General features: G+C 58.3%; 1 long non-coding RNA gene across 1 annotated transcript; it reads left to right on the forward strand.

The window, feature by feature from the left end:
- The first annotated feature begins 15,738 nt into the window (after positions 1-15,738).
- Positions 15,739-23,619, forward strand: LOC118968169 (uncharacterized). The gene is made up of 5 exons (XR_005055691.2): positions 15,739-15,891; positions 19,783-19,896; positions 20,285-20,371; positions 22,122-22,286; positions 22,651-23,619. It is a non-coding gene; the product is annotated as an uncharacterized lncRNA (long non-coding RNA).
- Positions 23,620-24,289: the final 670 nt, after the last annotated feature.

The following is a 24,289-nucleotide window of genomic DNA, read 5'->3' on the forward strand; positions in this document are numbered from 1 at the left end:
TTGCTCGGCAGCTCAGGGGCTGGCGGAACCCTCACCACAAGGGCAGAGCAGTCCTGCGTCGAGACCCGCTTCCCTGAGTTCCCGGGTGGAAGCCTGTCTCCAGGCCCCGGCTCCTAAGAGCGATTCCTACCTCCGCCTTGTAGAGGACGTCAGAATGGGGGGCTGGCCGTGCGTCTCTGGCGGGACAGTGGGCAAGCGGGCCCAGCTGTTAACACGCTGTTCCTCTGGCAGCTGCCCTCCACCCTGGGAGACTCCATGTGCTTGCTGAGACTGCAGGATGTGTGTACCGGTCAGGGGACAGACATGAAGGTTCAGGCATGGGTGGGGGCCATGGGAGTTGGGGACGACCACCCGATGCCCAGGGCCCACTGGTCAGAGGGAGGCATGGCCTCCTGCCTCATCTGAGCAGTGGTGCCCAAGGCCCAGGATGAGGCATGTTGGGGGCCAGACACCGACCATGTGGCCCTCGCGGGAGGCCAGCAGGAACAGGACTGCATGGACAGGGATGTGGGGCCCCATGGTGGCCAGAAGGTGGTTGAGATGCAAACCACTGAAGGATGAGTCCTTAGCCTGGACTCCTCAGCACAGAGGCCAGCAGGGGCTCAAGGGATGCATCTCCCTCCCCGAGCACCTGCCACTGTGCGCTGTGCTATGGGGGTCCTCCTGGACTCACGACTGCTGACCAGTGGGGAAGGATGACCAGGTCAGGAAGGAGGGGAGGCGTGGGGAGAATAAGGAACATTCCAGGGAGGCCCGACTGTGCAGGAGGCGGGCAGCACAACTGGGGGATGGCTCGAGCTTGGGCGGGGTGCCTGGGCCAGGCTGACCAGAGCACAGGAGGATTTGCTACGGAGACGAGACATGGGACCTGTAGGATTTGAAAAACACAGCTTTATAATCTCAAACAGCATACAAAAAGCATGCTATGGAAGAGAAGTCAGAGAGCTCAGAAAAGGAGAAGGAAACAAGCTATAACCCATCGCCTGAGAGAAACAGTGACGTCTAAACTGCTCCTGTCTGGGGGTCCCAAGTCAGTGAGACCCTCTCCCTGGCCTCCGGGGGACTTTGGTGATGAAGCGGGTGTTTTGGAAGGAGATGAGGCCAACATGGGAGCTGGCAGGGAGATGTGGGCCTGGGTCTGCATGGTCCGGGAAGCAGGGCTGTCACAGGGCAGGTGAGCCTCACACTGGGCGCAGACAGTCCTCTGCCCCCAGCCAGACAGACCAGACCCCCCAACCGCCCGAGCTCTGTGCAGGCGGGGTTTCTGCTTCGAGCACCTGAGGTGGCGCTGGGTGCACTGCAGACCAGCCACCAGGGGGATATCCCCTATTGCCACCCTCATTGTACCAATGAAGAAATCAGTGCACAGAGAGGGTGAGCCACTAGCCTGAGGCCACACAGCTGAGGGAGTGGCAGCATTCTCCCCCAGTGTTCAGAATCACACACAGTGGGTGTGGAGGGTCCCAAGCAATCCCACAACCCCCTCCGTGAGTTTCAGGGCACAGGCCCCGCTCCCTAACACCTCAGGAACCCAATGGAAAGAGGCCTCAGCCTGCCAGGCCCCAGTGATGGGCTGTCCGAGTGGCTTCTGGGGTGATCTCCACCTAGGTGGGGGCTGTCCTGGGCTGTGAGCCCCCAAGTGCTTGTTGGGCCAAGTCTTCCCTTCCCAGCTGGTCCCTACAGCCTCTCGGCCTGGAGGTCCTGACCCACCCATGGGAGCTGACTGGCCGGGCGTGTTCTCACCCTCCCAGCTCCACCTGGCACGGCCCCTGGACAGCCGCTCACACCCAGGCTCAGGGCGGGGAGACAGGGTCCTCCTCAGTTCTGCTGGCTGCCCTTGGACCTCAGACTTAGTGGGGCCTCCCTTCTGCAGAACAGAAGACAGAGTGGTCACCCCAGGGCTTTGGGGACAATGACCACTGTGGGGCTGGGTCCAGCCTAGGGCAGGAGGGGTCAAGGCCAGGCTCTGGGGCCTCTGGCCAGCAGTGGTCTGGGCAGCCCCTGGCTGCTGTGGTGGCCACCCCCACCAGCGTCCAGGCCAGGCACACATCTGGCCACACGCAGCAGGCGTCGTCGAGTGGTGTCACAGCCCTGGAATGCAGGAAGACGGTCTGGGGTTCTGGCACGGAGGCATGGCAGGGCACCAAGAATGTGTCTCGTAGAAAGATGATTATGCGTTTGGGGAATATGCATAATGAACCCGTGGATGCCACCCATTGTTTATTTTGCTGGGAGCTGAGGCCCTGGAGAAGTTGTCTCCTCCAGGAGATGGGAGGTAATGGCTGCCACAGGCCTGATTTGGGGCTGCACGGTAGTGGGTGGGCGTGAGCCTCCCCCTGGCCCCCCATGTATCACCAAGGAGGCAGGAGAAAGGAAGCTGACGCCCGTCGGGTACACAGGGCAGTTCTCAGCCGGCTGGTTTACGGTGGCGGGAACTGGAGTGCCCGTTCTGGGCAGAGGCCTGACGGAGCCCCTCTGTCAGCGGCCTGTGTCAGGGTGTGCATTTTGTAGCTGCTATTCTGTTGAGAGTGCTGCTGCCCCTTTTAGGAAATTTGGGGATCTCAGCCAACCCTAAGCAGAGAAAGCATGTTCTCACCACCAGAGGCAGCGTTTTGGTGCATTTCTTCCAGAGTTGCTGTGTGTGTGAGCACATGCTCACATAACTGGGGTCACGCATATCAAAGCTTTTATTGTGGTAGAATGCAGCCAGCACAAAGCTCACCCTCTCAGCCGTTCTAAGTGCACAGTCAGGCACCAGCACCCTCATGTTGCTGAGCACCACCTCACCCTCTGCAAGCCTTCTCATCTTCCACAGCTGAGTGGCTGCTGTGTGGATGTCCCACCTACCCATTGATGGACTCTGGCCATCCCATTTGGTGATGGCGGATCAAGCTGTTAACAGGGGAGCCATCCCTGCACAAAGTTTTGTTCTCTTCCAAGATGCTCTTGTGTTCCTGTTGAAACCCCAGCCTCAGGGGGAGGCAGGCGGTGTTGTTCAGGCCCAAGCTCCTCCAGAGCCCTGCCTGTGTCCCCTTTGGAGGGTGGGGTCAGCCTCGCTGTCCGAGTCCCAGGTTCTTTCTCTGACAAGTGAATGGGCATGGCGGTGTTCTCTCAGCCCAGGAGTCTGGGTTTGCAAACCCCATGGGTGGCACCACCTCTGTCCCCTGCTGTCTGGGCCCACAGCCCACCTGGCAAAGTGGGGGTGCCCATGTGTTCTTGCTGTCTGAGGGAAGAGGAACCCAAGGCCTTGCCTCTGGGCCAGGACCCACGCCTGCCTGTGGGGAGGGCACCTACCAGTGGCTCGGTGATGGCGGAGGGCAGCCCCCCTCGTTCTGGGCCTCAGGCCGGGCCCAGGGCCTTTGATGCCAGCCTGAAGGTCCACGTGTGCACCTTCGTTCCTCCAGCATCTGCCGCTCAGGGCCGCGAGGTTGTGACGCAGATGGGTGACATGTGGAGGGGATGATTTCCTTTTTCTCCGTATTGAGGGGAGGTAGCCAAGCAGAACGCTGATGTAGAAGCTGGACACAGTGAACATCTCCTGGAGTCTAACCCAGCAGGGCCAGCAAGATGTGCTTTAAAGCTGGAGAGAGGAAACGTTTGCAGAGGGGCTCAGGGGAGGTGACCCAGGTTCTGCATCTTGGGGTGGTGCTGGGTGAGGCTGGGGATCCTGGGAGGCCAGGCCCTCCCTCCGGGCACTGAGGAACCTGTGCAGACCTCGGAGGCTACTCTTCCCACCAAAACTGTGAGATGCTGACACCTGCCTCCAGAGCGTGTACGTGGGGACTTCAACAGGAAGGGGTGGCTTGGCCTGCCCCGGGTTAGGGGGTGGGATCCCTAGTTGCTTTGAGGACAGATGTGGAGGGGCTTGGTTTTTAAAGTCACAAAATGACTTTTGTTCTCCTACTTATGAAAAAGTGAAAGGACCCAACATTCAAGTGTCCCGAGTGAGGTAGCCTTTTCCCACTTGTTCACACACAAGGATCTGTTTTCAGGTTTTCCAAGTTTAGGGTTACATTCTATAAACCATTTCTGGCTTGAATTTTAAAATGTAATGTCATGCAGACTTTGGTGACCACAGATAAAAGTTATGGTCACACAAGGTTTTACTCGAGTACAACTGATGGACCAGAGGGTTTAAGTCTCCTTCCCCTTGAATTCTAGAGTTCTCTCCCATGTTTTCCTCATGTTTTTCTTTGCACAAATTCCCAGAAGCAGCATGCCAGGGTGTGGAGAGGCAGGACCCAGTCTCTTCTGGGCCCTGGCCTGCTGGCTCACAGGGGGCTGCTGGGCACCCGGTGCTCCAGGTCCCCCCAGGGGTCACAGGCCAGCACTGGGGCCGTAGCAGATTTTACCTGGCATCTCAGCAAAACTTGTAAGATGAGAAGCCCTTTCTGGTTTATACGGAGGACCTGGAGATGGGTGGGGGTGAGGGCACGGGCTCGAAAGGCCTCACCTCACAGGCAGGCTGGGGACTGCGCCCCTATGCCTGTGGCCTTCAGCCCTGGCCTGCCAGAATCCCCTCCATTTCATGACTTCGGCCCATGGCCCACCGCAACTTCTGTTTAATAAAAAGAAACCAGAGTCAGAGAGGGTCACTGCGCAGCCTGCTGGGCCGTGGTGGCTGGTCATGCGGCCTCAGGGCTGGTGGCCCAGGGGTCTGTGTGACAGGGCTGCGGGGCCATGCGAGCTCGCCATTGGGCCGAGGGCCCGTGACACCAGCTCTGGCCTGGCTTGCTCCGCTCTGGGGAGCTTCCTCCCCCTCCCTCACCCCAGTCCTGGGCCCCCTGGCCCCCCAGGCCTGTCTTGGAGGCCAGTCCACCCGCTGCCTCATGTCGGCTGCTCACTCTGAAACCCAAGGACTCTGATGATGGTATCGCCAGGGCCCAAGCTGGATCTGCGGCCAATCGCTATCTGACATCTTGGCTGACTCCAGCCTGCGGGCACCATGACAAGCTTATTCGTATGGCTCAGGGAGACCCCCAGTGCAGCCCCCATGAGGAACACCCCCCACAAAGGGTGCCCACTGCATGTCCGGGGTGGGCTGCGTAGAGGGGAAGCACAAAGATGGGGTTTTCCTTGAGGTGAGGCTGCCTGTTTCTCAGGAGGGGTGTGCTGGAGGCTGAGGTTCACCCCCAAGAAGCTGGGGGCTGTGCAGGGTTCTGAGGGTGGCCCCTGGGATGGGCCGGTGACTGCCAGGCTAATGCCTTCTGCACCTCCTCCCGTGCTGTGGAGGGAAGTCCAGCTGGCGCCCAGGACTCGCTCTCTGGAACCCCCGGCAGTGGGAGGGCCTGGAGCTGTTGTCTCTCCAAGGTGTTAGTGTTTGTGCACTTATTCTAAGGAGATTTTCCTTTGATTTTTTCCTGCATAGACAAATGAAATTTGTTTTTGCTCCTTTTTCATCGGCAGCCAAGGGCAGAGCTGAGCAGTCCATTCTCTCCAGAGCTGGTGATTCCGGTAACATTGGTCACGAGAGCTGACACCTGCTCTCCAGCTGGAGGTGAGCACGTTCCTCAGCAGAGGGCTCTGTGGCTGCGTGGGCCGATCGCACGCTCGCCGAGCCCCACAGCCCAAACGGGCAGCCCCCGGCCTGTGGGGCAGACACCCAGATGGGCCAAGCAGGTGGGCCTTGCCCACGTCCCCAGTGAAGCCAGCTGCTCCCATTGCCAAACATGGTCCTTCCGCACAGCCCACTGGCGCTTAGCTAAGCAGTGCACCTGTTCATGCTACAGCAGGGTGAACCCAGAACACAGGATGCTCAGTGACAGAAGCGCACGCAAAAGGCCATGCTGACAGGGCAGATCTAGAGAGGGCTGGCGGCTGGCGGCTGCCTGGGGCCAGGGAGTGACTCTAATGCATAGAGGCTTTCCTTTGGGATGATGATATTCTGGAACTAGATACGGGAAATGGTTACACAACTTTGTGAATGGACTAAACGTCACTGAGTCATACTTTAAAATGGTTTAAACAATTTGTATGCGGATTTTATCTCAACACAGAGCTGTTTGCAGAATTCCAAAGACCCAGAGGGCTGCACACCTCCCCTTTGTTTACAGGACACTAGAGAGAACCCCAGGTTTATGGCACCATGTCGGGATGTGGCCCTTTCTCTCTGGTACCGACTCCCCCACATCTGGGCTCTCAGGATGAGGGGAGCCAGGGTGGGAGGGGAGCTGAGAGGACAAGAAAGGTGTGGAGCTGTGATCAGGTGTCTCCTTATAAAATTTACTAATTTTAAGAACTATTTTATTTCTAGACGTCTATGCCATGTTGTTTCATGACTTCATTCAGGGCACTGGCATGTTCATTCACTTGCACCCACTTTCCGAGCCCCCCTGGATCTGGGCCTGGCCCCGGGGCAGCTCAGATGCAGTCAGAACATCTGAGCCGCAGAGATTTGAGTGCAGGAAGATCCCTGTATTTTATAGAAGCCTGGGTAGTTTCGGCAAACTCACGGGTCTACATTTTCTGAGTTTGTCTGAGCCTGTTCGGGCTTGGGCTGTCCTGGACCTGAGGCCTCATCCAGTTTTTGCATAATGAATTAAAAATAAAAAAATGTATGGAAGTGGTGAAGAAAATCTTTTCAGCTTTCTAAATCTTATTCCTGCCAGTGGTGAAGACTGCAGGGCCGTGTGCTGGGTGACGGACTCGCTAGAAGTTGAGGGTTGCCGGGCCCTGTCACGGCTCCCGTGCTCTGTCTCTGCTCCTAAAGCCTGCCCTGGGGGAGGCTAGGCACAGCCCCGATGGGCCATGCAGGCCCTGGACCCAAATGCTGTCCAGTAGGGTAGCCAGTGAGATGCAGCGTTTCGGTTCTCATCAGCATCTGGGCAGGGGGCAGAGTGGGACAGCTGGGCCCAGGGGCTGGTGTGGGGCACCGTGGCCTGGAGGCTGGCAGAGAGCGGTGGCTCCGGGGCTCTCAGCAGTTGGGTGTGAGGAGAGGGGTTCAGGGTGGGGGGGATGTGGGGCAAAGAGGACGTCCTTGGACGAGTCCTCCCGGAACCCCCAGCCACCACTCTGCGAGTTGAGGACTGTGCTGCCTGGAACCTTCTTGTACCTGAAGCTCCCGGAGGGATGTGTTTTTGAGGACCTTGAGGGTATGGCCAGTGGGGCTGGACAGAGGCTGCCCTGGAGGCCTTTCAGCCGAGAGCCGGGAGAGGGGCTCAGTTCAGAGTGCCTATGTCAGCAAGCCTGAGTGTTCAGCAAGCAGGGCACTTCCAGGTGATGCAAACCCCCGCGGCGGAGCCCAGGTCTGGCACCGTGGTAACGGGTGACTGCAGGCTGTCTCCAGGGCAGCGAACCCTCCTGAGGTCACTCCAGAGTTCCCTTGGCTCCAGGGCCTGTGTCGTTGCCGTGGAGCTGGGCCCGCAGGCAGCCGGGGCTCCAGAGTCAGAGGTGAATGAAAGGCAGTAAAGAATGAGTGTGAGCTGCCGGGCCTGGACCCCAGGACAATCCTGCACTTTGCTGGCCCTCTTATAGCTGCCAGGCAGCCCCGCTGGGCAAACACTGAGAAGACTGCGATGGGAGCTGAGAATTATTGACCAAATGTGAAAAGACACTGAGTCGGAGAAATGGCTGAGAGGGGCAGATCCCAGGCTGGGGGCTTCCCATGCTGGTGGAGGGAAGCGGGACCTGGCCAGAGGCAGCACCCCATCCTCTGGGCTGGGCCCCACACCAGTCCCACAGTGGCACTGCCTGGGACTTTCCCCTTCCACAGCCTCAAACCCAATTCATTGTGTCTCGGGTGGGCCAGCATCCAAGGTGCTGTCTCCCGGGGGCCCAAGGCCATCCCTGTGTGTCTGTTCTGGGGTGCCAGATTCCATGGCTGTCACCCTGGGCAGGAGGGAGGCTTGTTCTGGAGGAGACAGCGGGGGATAATGTCAGCTCTGATAAACTATCAAGGCCAGAATAGACATGGGGCACTGTCTGGGACAGGCTGAGCCTGCTGGGAATGGGTCTTCTGGAATGGTGGCTCAGACTTGGAAGGTGGGACCTAGATGTTTGAAGGTCACAGGGTGGTGCCGAAGGAGTGGCTAAGAGACTTGCCACCAGAAAGCAGAGACCAAGAGACTCAGCCCCCTTCAGCAAGATGGCATTAGGGCCAAAATTCTGCATATTTTTTCCACAGTGCCCAGGATCTAGGAGGGGGTTTTAAAGTAGCAGATCTGATTCTGTAAGCTCCATGGGCGCACTAGCCTCCTCTGCATGCAGCCGTCTCTGCACGTGAGCCTGGCCCATGAAGGACACCATGGAGGAGAGGTGCTGGGTAGGCCCTGTGCGTGTTGGCTGCACGGAGGTGTGACGTGAAGTGAGCCTTCACGGAAGCTGCATGTGGTGTCAGGGTCAAAGCTGGCTGCAAACACCTTGTGGTGGCATCTGAATCCGAGTCAGTTCACCCCCCAGAATGTGACTTGGGTCGGGGCCCCAGGAGTCTGCTGTGTGGACATTTCCCTCTTTGGAATCTCATCTGGATGTGCAGAGAGAAATGAGCCTCTTATCAAGGTGCTGGTTCCCGTCAGCGTGTATCGAGAGTAGCTCCCCGAGCACGTGTTCCTAGAGGCTCGTAAGCTCAGACTTGGACAAACTGAGTAGGTTCCCACCTGCAGGACTTGCCAGAAATTTTAACATCAGATGTTTTGGTGACTCTCTGGGTGGGGAGAGCTGGGAGGGCCTCGGATCCTGGCACATGGGTTAGAACATGTCTGCAGTCCTCTGATGCCACTTCCTCCAAAAGGCAACCCTGAGCCTCTCCTGGGGATGCAGTGAGGTGGGTGGTGCTGTGTGCCCTCTGCACCAGGCCAGGCGAGGGGCAGCCTCCCTGGCCCTGCCTTGGACCACCTTCCGTGAGGTAAGCCAGCGGCTGTGCCTCTTCACTCAGTCGGTCTGTGAGAGGCTCATAGTGGGGGAACAGAGGCTGCCCACCGAAGCCCAGCTCCGGCCCCCAGGACACGAGGAGCAGCCACAGCAAGGGAGCCTCCTGTCCCTGTCAAGCCTCCAGCTGAGGCCACAGCACTGACAGCTTGATTGTAGCCTAACTAGAGGCCCCAGACCGGCACAGCCAGGCGGCTCCCAAGCTGCTGACCATGAAACTGTGAGGCTGATAAATGCGTATCATCATTTGAAGCCGCTAAGACTGATCTCCGGCAATAGCTCACAAGCACTGTGCAGGCATTTGGATTTTGTTCTGGTGGAAATGGGGTGTTGCAAGAGGTGGTCGGGCAGGTTGTGAGAGTGATGACGAGCCGGCGAAGAACCAGAGGGGCCCTTGCAGCACCGAGCACCGAGGGTGTGAGGCCTGGGTACGCGGGCAGGACAGTGGGACCGGAAGACACGCATGTCTGGGATGTCCCCACCTTGCGCCCAAGCCCACCAACTGCACCAGGAGGTGGTGTTTGTGAGTGGGGCCCGGGGTGGGTAGGCTGTGCTCGTATGCTGCCCTGTTCCTATGGCTGAACAATGAATGACCTTTGCCCGTGGCTGTGTGGGTGCCTGTTACCATGCACTCATCAAGTGAAAGCATGTTCTCCGTATTTATGCTTAAGTATCTAAGAAAGAAATCTGAGAATGTTTGCCATGGTGTGGAGGCAAGGCCACGGGGCTGGCGACAGAAAGGCGTAAACAAGGCCAGGGCAGGATAAGGGGTTGGGGGAGGCAGAGGAGAAGCCCATCTGGGCCCCCTGAGGAGGAAGCCCAGACGTGGCGACTGGAGCAGGTCGTCCCCAGGAACTGAGGGCTGCAGGGGCAGGTGGAGGACCTGGGGTGGGTGGGAAGAGGGCCGTGCAGCTTGTGGGGTGCCTCAGGTGTGGATATGGGGCTCATGTGGTCAGCACCCCACGCAGTGGCGGAAAGCACGCACACCGAGCTTGGCTGTGGCGTACCTCCCGAGTGCTGGTGTACAGAGCGCACACTGTCCTTCCTTGGTGACGCCAGCCCAGGTGAGCCCAGCCACTCTGACTCACTTCTGAGGTCCTGGCCGGTCAGATGGATGCACGGCTGATAGGACAGGGCCCCACAGGTCACGTGGGATGGCTGAGCATCAGGAAGAATAATGGCCAAAATCGGTCGAAACATTTCAATAACTTACATATCATTGAGTTCATAACTATCTGAAAACCAAACGAAAAGAAAAAAAGGGCTCAGTCACCTTTGGAAGATGCTGGAAACAACTCATTACTGTAAGAATGGGAAACAAAGAGGGAGGCAGGCATTGATCCTGTCTTTCGTATGTGAACTGTAACCAAACAGTTGACAAGAGAGTGCTTAGAATTCCAGCCAGCAGATGCGGGGGGGGGGGGGGATGGTAAACCAGCTCCCAGGCAGCTCTGGGCCCTCCGTCCACATCAGCATCGCACAGGCCTCGAGACACCGGAGGCCCCTCGGGGTCTGGGGTCCGTGCCAGGAGCCCACAGGCCGCCAGCCCTGGGCCCATCACAAGCTTGCAGGACAGCAGGGAGGGCCCGTCAGGCAGCCCCCAGCCCGTGTGCCGCGTGCTGAGGAGAGGATGTGGGGACTCCATGGGGCAGGCAGCCCCATTCCTTCAGCAAGAAAAAAAAAAAAGAGGGAATGTTTATGTAGCTTGAGACATTGACGAATTGATGTTTATAGACTTGTTCAGTTTCTGACTAAAAAAACAACTATAACAAAGGAGACGACTGGGGGTTTCTCGGCTGACTGCTCACTGGGTTGCAGGGTTGCTGGATTTTCAGGTGGCAATGGTGGGTGGTGAGTTTTGCACTGGTCCTTGTATTCTAGGAGCACTTCTGGATAGGTTTACTCCATAGTTAGGGGGTGTAGCACAGGCTGGAGATGATTAAATTGGATAAGAGGGATGTCGGGGCTCATGGTACTGTCTTCTTTGCTTTTGCATCTATGTTTGAAATTTTCCATAATAAAAATATTCAGAAACTGACCCCCTCAGGGAGCTTCTTGTTCGTGTGCTGTGCACACTTGTGAGGCACCAAGGGAGGGGCCTAGAGGAGGCTGTGGGGCCCCCAGGCCATGCCGTCCCCAGGAGGCTCGCCTTCAGGGGGTGATGCAGAGCGTGAGGTGGACGTGGGGCGGTGACACGGCCGGGGTTCTGAGCAAGGCCAAGGGCCCTGGGAGGTCAGCTGGCCGCAGTGCTGCCTGTGGGCCGGGCAGAGCTGGCAGGGGCTGGCGTGTGTTGGAGCAGATCAGAGAAGCCCCGGGAAGCAAGGTGTCCCCCAAATGCTGGGCTCAGACTCAGGGGACCTGCCCGCCTCCCGGGGTGGCGTCCCCAGGCTGCAGCCCTGCGCTCTCACCCCCACGCCCAGGGTGCGCCTGTGGTGGTGCGGGTCGTTGGGACAGAGCGCTGTCCCTGCGGGCCCCACAGGACTTGCCTGCTTCCCACCTGTGCGGGTGGCAGCCGCCCAGAGAGCCACCCAGGAGCCCACAGCACTCTGCCTTCCTGCTCGGCCCGCCCTGGGCCGTTTCAGTGGAGAGGCGATTTTGCACCTGAGAGCTGTGGTCAGACCCCCTGGCTAGCAGCTGTGGCATGTGCCCAGCTGCTCTTCCTGCCGTACCTCTGGGCTCTGGGCAGCCCAGGTCCTTAGAGAACCGAGAATCCAGCTTACCCCTGGCAGCTGTGAGGGCAGTAGCTGGGAATTTGCTGAGAGGATAAATTGCAACACAGTGAGAGAAATGGGCTGCGTCGGCATATTTTCACCACGTGCTTGGTGCCATGAAGGCGTTGCATTAAAGCAGAAACATGCAGGCAGCAGCAGGAGACATCTGGGTGGGGCGGGCACACAGGCCACACTGGGAGAGCCAGATGGGTGCCCAACCGTGCCACCTGCAGGCTGGCCCCGCCTTGGGGGCCCTGGAGTGGGTCCTGAGTGGGGTGGTTGGGGGCACCAGGTGGGCTGCACGGCTCTGATTCCGGTCCTTTCACTCAGGGGAAAGTGGGCCGAGGCTCCTGCAGGAAGCTCAGTTTCTCTGGGAGTTTGGGGGACAGAAATACTCCACCCCAGGGGCCAATGAGGAAGGCTCGCTTCAGTGCTGGCAGTTGGAGACACACTCCCTGAGGAGCTCATCTGTGCAGAAAGCACCCTGTTGGCACTGCTCTGCTGGACATGCGGGGCGACTGAGGCAGACTCGGCCGGTGTGGTGGCCACACAGCTGCGGGGGGCAGTCAACCCTGGCCGGAGTGGTCAGGGAGCATCCGCTCCATAGACCAGCCTCATGTCCCCATTTCACAGGAAAGGAGCCGAGGGTGAGGTGGCCAAGTGTCGGACGAGGTGGGCTGCTCAGGGCTCCGCAGCTTGGCTGGACTCGCACCCTCATCTGCCTGTGAGACTGTCTGCGTCCCGTAGCCTGTCACTGGGAACCATGTGCCTGTGGGGCTTGGAGCAGATAGCAGAGTGTGGGGGTCAGAGGCTAGGACCCCACACGGCTGCGACCCACTGCCCCACCAGCAAGCTGGGCTTTGGTGGTTCACAAAGGAAGGTGGGGCACAGCACAGTGGACTTATTGGGGTTTTTGTAAGAGAATGGAGGGTTCTGGCCTCATGGGAGGTGCCAGCTCTGGGCCCTGTTCTGCTCTGAGTGACACTGCCCTGTATGTTCTGGAGGAAGCTTGGGGGTCTGTTTCTATGGAAACAGCCAGTTTCTGGTTTTCAAATATTTATATTGTATGGTTTATAACTTTGTAGGCTTCACAGCTGCACAAACGAGGTCCAGCTCCTAGAGGGGAACAAGCTCTAAAACCAGAAATCTAGAAAACTGGCTGTTCAGCTTTGAAGTTTGTCCCCCCACATGCAAGGACCAATCAAGCTTACTAACTTTTAATTTTGCCAAAAAAATTAAAAATAAGGCAAGCAGCTGAGACCCTCACCCCTATCACCACCTAAGAGACATGGAGGCGGCAGTGGGGGAGCCTCTGAGTGAAGGCGCTGCTTATGGAGGTGGCCGGCTCCTCCCTGGCCAGTCCCCTGAGTGGGCCACAGGTGTACGGCCTGCTCAGACATGGCTACCCAGAGGGTCTTGAGGCCCCCATAGACTGGAGTTCAGAGCGGACGGGCGTGAGGAAGGGACTCCGGCAGGCGCTCTGTGTCCTCTGAGGGCCCCTTCCGTGCCTGGGGGCTGCCCAGTCTCCCCATCACTGGTCACTCCCCTTGCTGCCCACCAAGGCCCTCTCTCCAGCGCTGCACCCCGGTGTGTCCTGGCCTCTGGCCTCTCTCAGGTGGAGAAACCCACACTCCTGGCAGGAGGGGTCACCGTGTCCCCACCCTCTCTCAGACCCTCCCCTGCAGCCCGTCTGGGGCAGGGGTCCCTGTCCAGCCACACCCCTACCTCCACCCCTGGAAGGTTGGGACCTGAGATGCCCCTCCTCAGGGTGGTCCTACATCTGATGCCCAGAGCTCCTGGGGGCCTTCCTGGGGCTCCAGAACATTCTAGCAGGGGAGTTTGCTCATTTGACCCTTGTTTGTTGAGTTCTATTACTAAACGTGCCTCAACAGAATAGAAACCCTGCTGTCTGCTGACGGAATGCGCATGTCTGGGAGGAGGACACCCAGCTTCAGTACAGCCTCAGCCTGTCCTCTTGCAAGAAGGACATGTGCGTGGAGCAAGGCCACAGCCCCTGCAGCCCCATTAGCCTTGCAAGCTGCATCTCAGCTGTCAGGGAACAGGAGCCCGGTGACGAGGGGTGTGGCCCTCCTGCATCCTCACCCCGCCCCTGTGCCCTGTGTGCCCGCACCCCACTCATCAGGCCCATCAGGCTAGTGATGAAGCAGGGGAAGCCAGTGTGCCAAAGCCTCTCTTTCTCCTCCTGGTACCTCAGTGTCTTCCCTCCGCTTTCCCCGAATCGTGGTCAGCAGACCCCTTGGGTGTGTTAGTGGCTGCTAGCCCAGAATGCTCCTCCTCCCTGGGAAGCTAGAGACTCTAGAGAACCAAGCGCCTCTCACTCCGCCGTTTGCCCAGTGCCCCAGACCCCCAGAACATTCCGACGCCAGCTGAGCCAGACACACACGTCTGTGGGCCTCTGGCTGTGCCGCTGTGATAAAGGCCCTGTCCAGGCAGGGCACAGCAAACCCTCTATCTCCTCATGGTGCCACGGGGCAAACTGCCCACCAGGCTCTGAAGTTTTCCCCTGGCCTTTGGTGTGGAATACCCACTGAGGGTTGGGGTGTGGGTCACCCCGGGTCAGTGAGAAGCCACCCCCAAAGCCTTCTGAGGACCCTGGATGTCCACGGGTCACACGGGGTACACGGCAAGGGGAGGGGCCCTCTCCAGAAGCAGGCCACTCCCTCCCTCCCAGAGGTGTCTGATGAGCACAGAGTCTGGCGGGCAGCACACGCCCTGCAGCCCCCCTCAACAGCAATGTCTGTGTGCGGTTGGGTAGCTGCATCAGGACCCGTGACATGAGCACAGAACGGCTTGACAGCTAATGCAAGCTTTATTTAGCAGAATGGCTGGTTGTGCCTGTATCGTCTCACTGGGGAATCGTGTCAGCCACCTCGGGAGCACTGTGTGCTTGAGTCACGAAGGGAAAGCGTTATGGAAGTCCCCACCCATAGCGGTGGGCTTGGCGTGGTGACAGAGGGGGGGCTTGTCTGGGAGGGAGGGTCTGCTCAGGGCTGCTCGGATCACAGGCAGGAAGCCCCACCCGGCCCATCCTTCACTCTCACTTCCTGTTCTGCTGCTGGCCTGCTTCAAATATCAGGGAACTAAAGGGGAATTGGGGGTAGACGTAGTTGCACCAAAAGCCATGGGCTTTCCTGCTGAATGATGCTCTTTGGGTGACTTATGCCCTAAGAATGTCTGAGTTGGTCTGCACAAATGGAGGAGATCAGTCTGGGAGGGTAAAGGGTCTATAATGTCTTGCCCTAGAATCACAGGGAGCTTCTCCGGAACAACTTCTCCTTCTCCCTCTTGTGACTAGAGAACTTTCCCCTCCAGCTGGACCTATAGGCAGCCTGTGGTGCCTTGTTCAAATAAAGCAACACTTACTCAACAGAGGCCTGGCTTACACCCTGGGGGTAGGGATGCTGGGCAGGGGCTGGAGCACTGTCCTCGCACACAAGTGAAGTGCCCCCAGCCCCCAGCAGCACCGCTGGCTCCTAACGGAAGGGTCCCAGCGTTGGCGCCACCAGGCTCCCTGACCTCCACCTGACCTCCGGTGCTTCGTGCTGATCTGGAAGTGAATCATGGCAAGCCATGAAGAGCCAAGCCTGTGCCCAGCAGCTGGAGCTGGCCGGCTGGGGCTTCATGCTGCATCGTGTTGGTTTGCAGGCATTTCCTCACCCATGCAGACGAGGACCTGCTATGTAGCACCGTGGTCATGCCTGACTCCCGGAGGGGAAACTGATGCTTGGTGGTCCTCGTGTCCAGACCCAGAAAGAGGCCAGACCAGGGCTGCAGGCACCTCAAGTTTGGAGAGGCTGCCTGTGAAGGTTCTGGGGAAACTTCCCAGCCCTGTGATATCCTGTGTGGTCTCAGAGCCTTGCAAAGCTATAAGGACACACCTGGAGGCTGTGTCACCAGGTCTAGCAGGTGCAGGCCTCATGGAGCCCCGGGCCCTGAATGCTCTGAGCTGCAGCCGGGGCCCCTTCCTGGGTGAGACCCAGGTGGAGCCAGCAGAGAGCAAGGCCAATCCAGTGTCCTCAGCTGCCCCAGGCCCCACCTGCCCTGAGGTCCCCAGAAGGCCAGGGAGCACGTCACTGTGCTAGAGCCCCACCCACAGCTCGTGAGTCCCCTTGCTCCCGGCTGCAGCAGCCCTGTGCGGCCTGGGAGCAGGAGGTGGGCTTCCTCACGTGGCTCGCCTGTGAAGACAGTGACACCCGCCCGTTCCTCCCTCCTCTGGTACCACAGTGTCTCTTCTGGGGACGTTCTGACTCTGCTCCAGCGTGCTGGTGTGCCCCTGCCAGTGGCCCAGCCCCAGGTATGCCCTCCTCCCCACTCAGAAGAATTCAGACTCCGGGGTCTCCCAGGCCTCTGCTCCACCCTGGAAAATACAGCCTGGGCGTTTGGAGCCCCACGCAGAGCGGCCCCACCACCCTCCTCTCAGGACAGAAAGGGGTCTCCCGGCTCGGCAGGGGCAAGGAGACGTGGACCCCTGGAGTGAGGCTGGGATTTGGCCTTCCTTCCTTGGGAGCCTTTACCTCTGTCCTACTTCTGTGCCTGAGACAGCCTCAGCCGAGAGACCAAGATCCTGCCTCAGGCACACGGATGCACCCAGTCCTCAACCTACTGCCCTTCCACCCGGGGACGGGGTGAAGCGGGAGCAGCTCCCCAGACACCACTGCCCAGACAGCGGCGGTGTTCGGGGCACACAGGCCTGCAGACAACAGGGTGCCCCACGCAGCCACACACCCAGCCCTTTCTGCTCGGCACCGCTTCCCCTGCAGCTCATTCTTTCTGTGAATAGTAGATGAGAGGGCCAAGAAATGGAAACCGAGCAAAAAAGTTCCTAAGATGTGACCTGCCCTCCTACCCTCGCATGGCATCTGCACCATCTGGTGTGTAGTTTTCTGTCAGAGCTTGTTTCTCATCTCCAGGCTCGAAGGCCCCACTTTCCACCCTCAGATCTTCCCACGGAGCTTCTCCCCCCGCTGATTTCTGTGGTGCCCTGTCCTTGGGGCAGCCCTTTCTCACAGAGCCTCTGCCTGCCTTGGGCGAAGGTGTCCTGAGCGGTTCTCTGGGAAGAGGTCTGGCTCTGGCCTCACACTGCCTTGCTCACAGAGCAAGTCGCAGCGATGCTGCAGACCGCAGTGTGATCCACTCACCCCAGCTGCACATGTGAAAAGAAAAGGCGCGGTGAGAAAGGTAACAAACTGGTGATTTTCGGAACCTGGAAAGCTGTCGGCGTTAGACCAGGATCTGGCATTTGTCAGACCTGCACGGTCACCCGAGGGTGGTCAGGAGCGCCCTGTTGATCCTTCTGTGCTACCTGGCTTTCATTCTGGCCCCTGGCCTCCAGCATTCCTGGAACAGTTGGGACTTGGGAGCAGAGCCCAGCATATTCAATCCCCTGGCCAGATGGCCGCCACCAGCCTTTGACTGGGACACACTGGCGTTTGCGAAGGAGAGAGGACAGGACAAGGACAAGCTGTGGTGCAGATGGCCCTTGACTTACCTTGAAGATGACAGTGTCCCACTCACCCATATATATCTGGGAATCTGGGTGCTGGAGTGCCAAGGGGAGGGTGTCTGCAGGCCTGACCAGTGGGGCAGACGCAGCCACAGCTTCTCTGTGGACATCCCAAGGCGGCTGCACAAGTGCCCTCTGCTCACAGGTGGAAACGCTGGGTGGCTGAAGCTCTGCACCTGGTCCAGTCCCCTCTCCTGCTCTGGGTACCTAGCAGGCATGCACTCTGCCCTGGCCTTGGGTGTCTGCCCCCAGCCTGCTGTGGGGGCAGCTCTGCTGGTAAAGGCTCTGACCTGGTGACCGTGAGTCGGGCTGTTGGTTGGGCAGTGTGGAAACTGAACGAGGAGCAGAGCTGGGAAAGCGTGTGGGAGGCCTGCAGGTGACGAAGGTGCTGCCTGAAGGGTGGGAGGCACGGCGCATGGGGCGGCAAGGCCCCCCAGGAGTTTGCAAGTGTGGAGGGACATGCTGGGGGTTCCTCAAATCTGGATGTGTCTGACCAAACACTTTTGCACAAGTCTTTTTAGGGAGTTGAGATTAACCATTTCACCAAGGGAACTTCAGTGGACCAGAGAGGAGGGTGCAGGAGGAGCCCTTGATGGGCAGGAGCAGCTCCAGGCAGAGCTTAGAGCAGCGTGGGTGGGACCAGCCTTGAAGGCAGTGGGACTGGGGCCCAGGCAGGGCAGGCAGGGCAGAAGGCCTTCCACCAGTCACACTTGGCCCAGGACATGGCCCACTGCCTCTGCGGTGGGAAGTGGTTGTGTGCTTATAGGCCCACGGGTGGGGCAGGCTCTGTGGGCAAGGCTGACAGCCACACGAGGAGACACTGCCCGAAGGGCAGCCTCACTTCCCCTTGGCGGTGTGTGCTGGGAGGCCAGCTAGGGAGCCAGTGCATGGGGCACTGAGCCCTTGGGACCCACACAGCCAGGCCTGAGCGCTACCCTCATGTCCCCCAGGGTCCCCATGCTGAGGACACCATCAGAGAGTTTTTCCGTTTCCGTTGTGACCTAAAATAAGAGGTTTTTAAAATGTCAAAAACAAACCACCATGCTTATGAGACATGCTTGTCCCCACTGTGCTGGCATCTCTTGTGGCCGCAGCTTGCTCACGGCCACCTCCCCCATACCCAGAGCATGACCACCAGGCTGATTGGGAAGACACAGCTCAGCCGCCCCCACTTTCTCTGTTCCCCATTTTCCCACCACTTCTTGTCAAGTTGGGCGTGCTTCTTCTTTCATCCACTTCTTATGCCCTTGATTCTGGCTGTGTCCTGCCCAGCATGGTTTTTATTATTAACACCTCATTTTGAAAGTATGTGTAAGGCAGCTGGCCCCCGGTGCCTGGGTCGCGTCTGTGGGAAGTCCTCAACCTGTGCTCGGGGCTCATCCCTCCGGGTGGATGGGGGCTCAGGGGCTCTGAGGGTGTGGGCCCTACGCCTGCTGCAGGGGCTGCTCCTGGGAGCTCAGTGGGCACCGGGGTGGGGAACACACTGCCCGGCTCCCCAGCCTCTCATTTCAGCCCCCTTCCCCTCTCACCACGGCCCAGCTTGTCCAACCTCCTTCTCTGGATGGGCCTGTGGCTATGGCCATGCCCACTGAAGCCAGGGATGAGGAGTGGCCCAGGGGCCACAAAGCAGGATGTGGCCTCATCCCTGGGTCCTCCTCCAGTGGGGTGTGGGGGCAGCAGAGGTCTGGCAGGACCTTGTCCCCAAGCCCCCCGGTTTCTACACCCATGACAGGTCTGCCTGTGCCACACACTGCCACATATAACCCAGTGTCCTCCAAAGCTGAGGACAGAGAGTAGGGGGATCTCCATCTGGGACAAGAGTTGGGGGGCCCCCTGCAACCCTGTCTCTGGCAGTCCCAGGGTTTGGGAAATGCAAAAGGGCCTTCCAGGCCTTTGGGACCCAATCCAGAGACTTGTCCTCAGGAGATCCTCACGTTTCCAGGGACCCTGGGGTTAGAGGCCCCTCAGACACTTGGTGATGGCGGGGTCCCTGCCTCTGCCTCCTCATACCCCTCGGCCCCCCCCAAAGTGACCTTTGTTGCAGCCCAGACCTGTTGTCAGCACATGTCACTGGGCATCAGCTCAGACCTGAGTCCACCAGGGTGCCCACTGTTGTCCAGAGGCACATGGTCCACGGGGTCCCCATCCGCACCCGGGACCCTCACAGGGCCAGGGTGGGGGCCGCTGCACCTTCTCCTGGCACAAGTTTTAGCTGAAATTCAGATGTGCATACTCCTTATTAAATGTATAAGCTAAATTCTTCCTTAAAATGGTTAAGTAGAACCAATAGGAAACATTTGTAGTAAGTTCCTACCAATTCTTACCCGTCCTCAGTCACAACATAGTTCCACCGGACTTACCCCTCGTGTCACCCGGGACCCCCAGGGCTCCTGGGCACTGTGGCCTTTTTGGGAGCTCATTCTTTTCAGTGCCTCTAATTGCATACTTGGCACCTACTATGTAGCAAGTGCTGAGAATAAAAGCATAAATAAGACATAATCCTCGTCTTTAAAACAAAACATGCAACACCTACAGGGACTAGAGGTCTGAATCCTATTTGTCAACTCGTTTTCTTCTAATCAGAGGATGGAACTTTCTGTCTACTTAGAAAGTTGTCATATATGCAAAAAGACCATATATTCCAACATATATATGGAGTTTAAAGGAAACCGAATCCCCCAGGTTTCTGCCCCGTGAGTGGTCAGCGTGGCAGTGAGAACAGAGGGAAGAAGGCCCAACCTGGCTGCTCTGCTCCTGCCACTTGGCGACTCCTGGCCTTGCCTGTCTGGGAACCTGGTGAGTATAAAACGGCCCCTCACCGGGGCTTCACTTCCCATTTCCCCGCCGTCTTCTGTGAGCTCCTGGCTCTCTGCGTGGGCTCCTTCTGGCCCCGGTCTCCCCCTTCTCTGTGATGTCTCTGTGTGAAGCCTGGTCACCTCTGTGTGGCAGGTACTTCCTGCAGGTCATGACCCGCCTTCTCCCTGTGCCTTTGGTGGGGTTCTTGGTTGGGATGAGGGGGATTCCTCAGCCTTTTCCTTTGCAATCCCCCCTCCCAGGCTTGAGGGCACAACGGCGTCCTGTGGCTTGACCGTCAAAGTTCTGCTTTTCACATACAAGTGCATATCTACCTGGAGCAATCTTTTTGTGTTTGGTTTAATGCTGCTATCCAACTTCACTTTTCTAGGCATGACCTGGTCCCTGGCACCTCGCATGGACCTGCACTGTGGCCCTGCTGTGCACCAGGCTTCCTTCTGCTGAGGGCTGCTCCTGGGTGAGCTGTGCCCCCTCAGCCAGTCCCATGCCATCCTGGGCCCTGGTCCTGATAATAGGTCTTGGGCACACCCTGCCCTCCACCCACAAACTCTCCCACCCTGCTCTTCCTGCACTCACATTTGCTGAGCACCTACTGCATGCCAGGAAGTTTCCAGGTGCTAGGAAAACGTCAGTGACAATAGCATCTACCTTCCTTAAGCATACATTTGAATGGGGCTGTGTGTGGGACTCTTTAAACTAGTGACAGAAGGTTTTATGGAGAAGAACAAGGAGAACTGAGTGATGGTGGTGGGGCTACAGTTTAAATGGGATTTCCTGCCCACATCATTCCCTCCCCACTCCTGTGGGCCTTCCTGCACCCAGGTGCCCTCCCTGTCTCCCTGTGTGCCAGGGAGACGGAGTCCCCTTCTGTCCTGAGCTCCTGTGCACCCACACCCCTGGCCTGACCTTGCAGCAGCTCGCCTCCCTCCTGTGTGCACGGCCTCCTCTCTGCAGGCCCTTCCTCTCCTTCCATCACCCAAGCTCTCTCCTCCATCGGGCTTCCTGTGGCTTCTATTGCTGTGAACAGGTGCCCACACTGCCTCTGCCCCCAACTAGGCCCTCTGTCCAGCTCTGGTGACATCCTTTGGCCACTGGCCCTGCTCCCCATGCAGCTTCTCAGGTATGACGCCGGGACCTCGTCTTGCCCAGTCCTGGCCAGCATCAGGTCCCAGGTGCCTTCCCACTCAGTGCCTGAGGACTCCAGGGCAGGGGGGTCTGGAGGGATGGGTGTGTCCCAAGGGGGCGCTTCCCAGGTTCTGGCTTCCTATTCTGCCCCTATGGCCCCGGTCCCCTCCTGCTTGCTAGTGCTAATTAAGCAGCACTGTGTGCGGTGGCTGGTTCTAGCCTCTCTTCTTCCTCGGGGTACACTGTGCATTTGCCCTGGTGTCTCCAAGACCCACTGATGCCCCCTACCTGTCTCAGGAGGGATGCCAGATCCACATTGTTTCCGGATGGACTGCGGCCCCAAGCCTGGGAACCACCATGCGAGCAGGGTGTGTGGTATCTTGTACCCGAGGGTGAGGACTGGCCCAGCCTCAGCAGGCTGCCTCCGCTAACTCTGTCCTGGGTCCTCGGGGTGACCCTGCCTCTCCCGTTTTCCATTCACATCCTGACTCACTGTGTTTATTAAACATGTGGGTTTCCACTTGCACATCTCTGGGCAGTGAGGACCTGATCCCACCCACTGTCCACAACCCATCGCCAGCAGTCTCTACATGGTTGTTATGCTCTTACTACTGGGAGAGAGGACTTTGGAGTCCAAATAAAGATCTTCAGCTTCATGAATCAGGGAGGGTCTTGGCATTCACATCATCATATTGATAGCAAATCTGCATAACTCTCCATGCTTGCTCTGTGCTCAAGGTCACCCTGGAGTAGAACTGTGGTTCTCAGTGGGTGACCCCTGGGAAGCTGAGCCCCTGGTGTCACCTCAGCAGTAAGCTGCAGGGGCCCATCCAAGGTGGCTGAGGGACAGAGGAAGCCAGTTGAGCCTGGACTCTCTAGCAGGTGACCAGCTGCTCATGAGCTTGGTGGCATTGCTGTCCCACAGTGGGTACAGCTCAGAAAGCGTCTTCTCCCAGGGACCAGTTACTTTCCCTAGAGTATGGCCTTTCCCGTAAGTAAATGGACAAAGGTTGTAAACAGGTAGTTTGGAGCTGTGAAAATCCAAATGGCTGATAAATACATGAAAAAATCTCATTCACCAGTAACCAAAGAAATGCAAGTGAAATAACAAGGCCCTCACATCTGGCCTATGCTGGTGGGAATGCTGCCTGGCACCACCTTCTAGGAAGCCATCTGCCAGTGTCCTTGAGAGGTGCCCAGCTTTGGACCTGTTCATTCTACTCCTGAGAAGCCATCCAGGAGAAAATGTAAGTGGACGAGACTGATGCTCCAACTGTCTCACATTTTTGTTTATAATCAGAAGAAGTAAGGCACAATTCAGGGGCCTGCATGGGAGCTGAGGTCCCATTATTTTTCAGAGCCTCTTGCCCCATTTCTGGCTCCCAGGCAGCAGATGCTGTGCCTGTCTTTGTTACCCTGAACCCAACCAGCATCGCTTGGCGCAGTTGGTGCTCATTAAACAGTTGTTGAGAAGCCATGTGACAATGGGGGCAGGGACTGGAGTGACGGGGTGACAGGCAAGGATGCCTGGAGCTGCCTGGGGGGAGGAACCAAGGATACGCCCCCTCAGGGCCTGCAGAGGGACATGGCCCTGTCACACCTCCATTTTAGGCTTGCGGCCTCGGGAGTGTGATACGGTGAGTTTCAGTTGTTTTAAGTGTCCAGTTTGTGGCCCTGGGAGATGGATGCTGCCATTGGAAACACCTATAACCAGAAAAAAGGCTTAAACGGGAAAAGGTGGAAAAGTGGCAGAGGCTGAGCTGCACCTTGCTTGCTGCACAAGTGTCCAAGAGGAGCCCTGCTGCCTGGGGTGCCACCCTGTGCCCCCACCCGCCTGGCAGGCCGGGCCTGGCCACCTGCCCTCCTTCGCTCGCCTGCTTCTCCTTCTACATCTGGCTCTCCCCATTTTCTTTCTTCTGTCCCCCATCTCTAGCTGATTATGAAACATAATCAAACTGCAGTTTTAATGTAAAAGTGTCCCTCTGGAATCAATTGCTACGTGCCACAGTCTCCATGGCAAACTCACTCCGGCGGCTCCCTCCTCGTAACACAGCCAGGCTGTCTGAGCCTCGGCCCATCTCGCCAGGCCCTGCAGACTTGCCCTCCCAGCAAGGCCTGCTCCTTCCCGCACGACCCACTCTCCCAAACGACCTTGTCCTCCTGCAGCTGCTTTGCTGGAAGACCCCACTGCGCCCTCAGTGGAAGTCAAATCCAGCCCCATATCCTGGCGCCTAGTGACCTCCGCAGAGCATTCCCCAAGCCCAAATCCCTGATTTTGGCCCCTCTGCTATGCGAAGCGTCAGGAGCCCTACTCCCTTCTCTCTGAGCAAACCTTGCACCTGAGCCCCCAAGGCGGCTCCCGTGTCCTCCCTCATCTTCCCCCCACATCCATCTGTCTCCATGCTGACCCCGTGTGGGACCCCTCCCAACATCCCACCCTTCGTGGCCTGAGGAAGGGGAAATGCTGGCACCAGACCCCTTCTGGACTCTCTCTGAATTTTCCATCCCAAGTCCTTCGGGCTCCCAGCACCCCAGGAAGATGTGAGACTTCCTGAGACATCAGCTTCTGGTCTGACTGCTGCTCTGCTGGAGTGGGGCAGACGGGGTTCAGGTCCCCTGGCAGTGACCCCTCTTCCCACTTGAGGCGAGTGATTGCCCGGCTTTGTTCTCTCATATGCCAAGTGTCTAATACTGAATAAATGTTTGCTCATTTGCCACCATCAGGATGGAAGGCTGGAAGGGGGCTGGACCTCGAGGGGACCAATGGCCACCACTGCCTGGCTGTTCTCCCCATCGGCCACCCCGGGGTCACCTCTGGCCTTCCTGCAAGGCCTCACACTCCACTGGGCCCGCCCAGGTGAGACTGTCCTCAGTCCCCAGCCGTGGAGCTCAGGGGTGGGCAGATGCTGGCAGGAGAGGAGTGCAGGCCTTCGCAGTCGGCGTGGACAGTGGTGCTGCCGATCGGGCTGCAACAAGCACCACAGCGTGTGGCTGTCTGAGCCAGAAGCAGAGTAGGTGCTGTCTGGTGTCTTTGTCTGCCTGGGGACCCAGCTCGAGGTGGACTCGGGTCTTGGAGAAGGTGTGTGGTCCATGGCTGAGATCATGCTGAGGGCAGCGGCTTTTACTCAAGCACCTCTCTGTGTTTACCCCCAGCCTCACTGAGGGCTGCCATGTGCTCACACACAGATGCCATCCTGAGACAGGGCTGCCTGGAGTGGACGGTGGGCCAGGCAGGGTTACAAAGGCCTAG

The sequence above is a fragment of the Manis javanica genome, chromosome 4 (assembly GCF_040802235.1).
Source record: "Manis javanica isolate MJ-LG chromosome 4, MJ_LKY, whole genome shotgun sequence".
NCBI lineage: Eukaryota > Metazoa > Chordata > Mammalia > Pholidota > Manidae > Manis > Manis javanica.